This window comes from Lytechinus variegatus, chromosome 5, assembly GCF_018143015.1.
Source record: "Lytechinus variegatus isolate NC3 chromosome 5, Lvar_3.0, whole genome shotgun sequence".
Taxonomy (NCBI): Eukaryota; Metazoa; Echinodermata; class Echinoidea; order Temnopleuroida; family Toxopneustidae; genus Lytechinus; species Lytechinus variegatus.
This window is the reverse complement of record NC_054744.1, coordinates 14,039,408-14,045,271: the sequence shown is the minus strand read 5'-3', so window position 1 is coordinate 14,045,271 and position 5,864 is coordinate 14,039,408. Positions and strand designations below refer to the sequence as shown.

Sequence of the window (5,864 nt, the reverse complement as noted above, 5' to 3'; positions counted from 1 at the left end):
ATTCTATGTTTTACGACGATATATGCGATGATGTTTTACGATGATAACATACGATGATATTTAGCTTACCCATACATTTTTTCAGCGTCAGCTTCAGCGTCAATTATTGTTCAGTTTTCTAAAACATTCTACTTTGCGACAATCTTTTACCCCAATGCAAGAAGAAGAAGAAGAAATGGAGGGTCACGTTACCTGGACCTTACCATCAAGACCCGCAAAAAAATTTGACAAAGTTTGTAATCATGTGAAAAACAAAAACACTATAATTGAAAGGTTGTGATTTCAAGGATACGGAGATAAGCCACTGCCCACACAATTGCGTATCTTGGTGGCTATGTATCCATGCAATCAGTTTAGAATAACACTAGAGCTTCAGTGTTCGCTTCAACTTCAACGCTTCAACTAGATCAGCTGACCAGGTTTTCCCGTACGTATGATTCCTGATAGAATGAAACCCATGCCAGTAATGTAATTACAGATTCTTTCATCATTTAATCCAGTCTTTTCCATTTTCTTGCCTGTTGTTACTCGTTTTCATCATGAAATCACGATTATATAACGCAATTGATACATTCTTTTATGAATATAAACAAATGAAAAGACTTGTACATAAAAGCTTGGTTTGAAAATGAAACAATGGCATTTCTAATTATCAAAAAACAAACGGTTCGAATCTACGATGACATTTAGCTTACCCATACATTTTTTCAGCGTCAGCTTCAGCGTCAATTATTGTTCAGATTTCTAAAACATTCTACTTTGCGACAATCTTTTACTCCAATGCAAGAAGAAGAAGAAGAAATGGAGGGACACGTTACCTGGGCTGGGCCTTACCATCAAGGCCCGCAAAAGTATTTGACAAAGTTTTTAATCATGTGGAAAAAACACTATAATTGAAAGGTTGTAATTTCAAGGATACAGAGATAAGCCACTGCCCACACAATTGCGTATCTTGGTGGCTATGTATCCATGCAATCAGTTTAGAATAACACTAGAGCCCCCCCCAAAAAAAAAAAATGTTCTTCTACATAGCGTCGTAATGCATTATTCTTATCACAACCTCCTGAATGCCATTTTAAAATTCTTAACGCTTCAACTAGATCAGCTGACCAGGTTTTCCCGTCCGTATGATTCCTGATAGAATGAAACCCATGCCAGTAATGTAATTACAGATTCTTTCATCATTTAATCCAGTCTTTTCCATTTTCTTGCCTGTTGTTACTCGTTTTCATCATGAAATCACGATTATATAACGCAATTGGTACATTCTTTTATGAATATAAACAAATGAAAAGACTTGTACATAAAAGCTTGGTTTGAAAATGAAACAATGACATTTCTAATTATCAAAAAACAAACGGTTCGAATCTACGATGATGTTTAGCTTACCCATACATTTTTTGCTTAATCATATATATAATATTGTAACATGGTATAATTTTTTTTTTGGTGAAAATTTCCTGTTTTTCTACTTCTCCAACTTGAAGTCTTATCACAACAACATGTTCTTTTCTGACATTATATGTCTTTATATAATTTGAAACTACTGTAGTAGTGTGTTAAAATATACGCATTATCGAGGAATGATATATGCACCTTGATGTTCATATATTTTTTTTGTAATTTCATTTCAAATTTACAGTGAAACCGGTTTCTAAATGGTTTTTATATGAGTGCCTTCTCTATGTGTGTGTTGCAATGATCATTCTGAAAAGATTTTAATTGTACAGTGCATTCATTAAAGGGTTACTCCGGGCTGAAAATAATTATTTCTAAATAAACTGAGTAAAATTCATCAACCAATACGCTAAATATTTCATCCAAATCTGAAGACAAAAAACAAAAATTGCATCGCGTTGATGAGCTGTTAAAAGTGTTGACATTGAATTAATGAAAATGTATTTGCAGTAAAAAAAAGGAAAGTTATTGACTGTTAAAATTTAGCAATATTTTATTAACTTTAATTCACGTCATCATGAATTCTCATTAAATGGGCTGATCGTTCACATTAGCGTTTTCTTTGTCCCGTATTATATTATTGGAGTACCCCTTTATTTATGTTTTATCACAATAATGTATCAATTATTTCACGAAATTATATCGTACAACTGTATATTCCTTTCTTATTGGCTAGTAACTGTTTGCAAAGATGAAAGTCATTTAACATGATTTAGTTGTTACATGTAGCTCGTTAGTGTGTTAAGAAGAATTGTTTTGCTGTGGATATATTCTGAATACATGTATATAAATGATAATCTTTACAACTTACAAATATATACATGTATAGAGTCTTTCATACATTCACAGATCTTTCTTATGCATTTTTAGCACCAAATAGTGATTATAGATATTCAATAATAATTTTGATATACATTGTAATCACAAAGCTAAAAAAGGGTTTTAGTCTTTCAACGATGTTCGTCATGTTCTTTTCATTGCTGCATAATTAATTTGTTCACATACATATGTGGTATTTATATATAGCCATGAATAAAAATTTTATATTATATTTCTTGTTATTGTAATAAATAGAACATTTCTAGAAATTTGTGTATGGATTGTATGAGGATATGTTGTTTTTATTTATGAATGTCCTTCGAATATACAACTGAAAAAAGACTCGAAAATAAGGGCGAACCTCTCAAGAAACCCTTTTTGAGCTACAATATGCTTTTGAAAATGCACACCCACCCAAACTCAGGCACACTCTCCATTCTCGCTTTTAACCCCCCCTCTCTTTATTGCCAAAGTATGCATTGAGTTTTTACCTACTTCTTCCGCTAATCCAAACATATCTCTTCACAGCACACAAAATACTACTCACCCTCACATTCACATACACACATGTCACACACACAAAATCAACGCCATGTGATATATATGTGTGACAAATGTGAGTTGCCAAACCTGTTGCCAATTTCTCACATCTTAATAATTTGTCCCATATATGTACTGTATATCTAAGCAATATACTGCCAATCTTTCATGACGAAACATAACATTGTTATTTCTCATATATAAGCGAAAAAGAGGATCGATAATCACAATCAAAGTGGTGAGAACGGGTTCGCCTATCATAAAAAGAGGATCGCTGGTCATTATGCGAAAAAGGGCAGCTTGTATGGTGAATTTCATTATGAATAGTCATACTTTATGATTAAAACCCCTAACATCCAATATGAATGGGGACCTGGTGCATAAACCTTGTGCATAATCCGTTGCCCATATCGTCAATATAGACAATTATAATATAGCTTCCAAACTTTTTTTCTTGTAATCTGATTAGTGATGCTCTTCGTCGATTGTGGATAGCATCCTACTTCCAGTCCTCTGGTATCATGTAAAGGTATATGCTTATGAATAATGATCCTCTTGAACATTGAGCCCCTTTCTTTTATGATTAGCTGCATGATATACATTATATTATAATAACAATATGAATGAATCCTCGCAATATTAGGTAACGATAATACTTTTGGGGTGGTTGTTTTTTTGGTCTACATTTTATGATGGTTTGTAAGTCATTTTGTTAATCAGTGACAAGGCAGATACATTATCTGATCTTAAGGCGCTGTCACACCTTGGCGTTTTAGACTGCGTATGCCCGACGTATGAGGAATTTGGCGAATACGCTGGCGAACGTCGAATACGTTACGGGTAAGTTTTGCATACGTTAAGAGTACGCTAAAACACGCTGGTATACGTCGTCATACGGCGAGGTCGTCGAAAAATTTTGTGCAAGCACAAAATTTTTCGACGTATGCCAGCGTATGGCTCATACGTCCCGCATAAGCGGGCCATAAGTTGTAGGCAAGTTACGCGATCGTTGATACACGTTGACACACGTTACTCGTAAGTTACTCATAAGTCGATGTACGTCGAGATAATGTCCAGCGTACCTGAAACTTCTAACCTATGAGTAACGTGCTTTGAACGTATGTGTAACTTAACTCCAACGTATATTGACGTATGAAGACGTGCTCCGGACGACCACAAAACTTACTGAACATGTTTATAACTTACAGCTACCGTATAAAGGCGTATTGACAACGTTTATAGGGATTGGTATACAAAGGTGGGGTTCACAGGAGTTTTCTTCGGCATGGCGGTGGTGTTGATACGGTGATGTATCGTGCGGTTATGATTTGAATAGTCGAGGGCAGCCTTTTTATAGGCTACGACACGTGTTCGTCAGCGATACGCTGCCGCGCTATGCGTAAGTTAGGCTATCGTAGGGCATAAGTTGTGTACGCTAGCAATACGCTAAGCATTCGTTGGAATACGTTACTTATAAGTTAACGAAGCGTTCGATATAAGTTACTGATACGTTATGTATACGTCCAACTCGTTATGAATACGCTAAGTATACGCCCAGAGTTGAAAAAAAAATCAAAGTTCAGCGTATGCCGACGTTTTAGAGAAATTTTGATACGTCGGGCATACGCTGTCTAAAACGCCAAGGTGTGACACCACCTTTAGATTGAATAATTGGCACGGGAAAACAAGAATAATTACTTTTTAGTCATTTATTACCTTTCAATTAGAAAATAGAAACTGAAACTAAAATGTATTTATGAATATACACTATTATATACACAGCAAATCGACATTTATGAATAGGACTTGTGAATGAATTTCAAATCTACTAATAATTGATTTGATATCGGTAATGGTTGGAATAATATATTTTTCTAATTCATTGTGGACAGTCAAAAGTCATCAGTGTAAATATCGTATAGATCATTCTGCAATGAATGTTTCATTGTTAGTAATTTGAAATTTTGAAATAACTAGGTTACTTTTAAGAGACAGAATCACTTTTATTTCCGATATCAAAAGCACACACACACACATACACACATAGCCTATATATATTGTATCAACATTTGCATTACCTCTAAAGTACTGTTTACATGCATCTGGCGGGTATTTAAAATACATTCGAATTCAGGCATGCAATACTTTCATCAGTTTAAGACCAGATGACACACGATATATTGCATTTGAAACTATGAAAGTGGCGTATATGAGCCAAAAAAGGGAGGGGCAATATAATTTTATGGCGGATGGAGCAGAAGTTAGGAGAAAAAAAATTGCCCTTTGGTTTTAATAAAAGAGTAAGATTTGGATAGATTTTGACAAGATATTCAGAAAATTTATAATACATCTATCTTACCATTTTCTGTTATTGCACTTCAGAAAATTCATATTACATCTATCTTACAATTTCCTATTATTGCATTTCCTCTTTTACTTATTTATTTATTCATTATAATTTTTTTTTTTTGGGGGGATGGGATTGACTGGGCCCCAACCCCCACTTTTATTATTGAAATCCCGATGATTCACAAGCGAAAATTGAAACCAAAATCCTTCACATGTGAAGAAATATTCAAGTGTAAATCACATATAAAATAGCTTAGACGACTCTTTTAGAAAATATGTAAATACAGAATGACAGGCGTACGTAGCTATAATAAATGGTCCGCAGAACTATCCTCCCCTATTGACATATATGCAGAGGCGTCGACCCTGGGGGGGGGGGGGTGATCGCCCCACCAATGAAAATATTGGGGAGGGGCAAACATAAAAAAATCCGGATGTGCAAAAATATAATAAAATTGTAAAGTTAAACAGAAATCGGCAAGCGAGATTTGGGATACACAACTTGCTCTTTATTTAAAATCGTGCTCAAAATGTCCACTTTTCAGATTGGAAAACAACAATTTTCAGCTCGCGCTTCGCACTCGCACCATTCAAAAAAAAGCAGCAAAAACCCATACTTGTCATGTTTGAATAGGTGAATGCAATGCCCCATTTTTAGTTATATATGTGTGTGTGTGGATGTGAGTGTGTGTGTGTGC

The 5,864-nt window shown here is 34.7% G+C and overlaps 1 long non-coding RNA gene across 1 annotated transcript; it reads right to left on the bottom strand.

Annotated features, from left to right (window-relative positions):
* Window positions 1-87: 87 nt before the first annotated feature.
* LOC121415506 lies at window positions 88-1,255 on the bottom strand. The gene is made up of 2 exons (XR_005970015.1): window positions 991-1,255; window positions 88-364 (listed from the first exon to the last, which is right to left on the bottom strand). It is a non-coding gene; the product is annotated as an uncharacterized LOC121415506 (long non-coding RNA).
* Window positions 1,256-5,864: the final 4,609 nt, after the last annotated feature.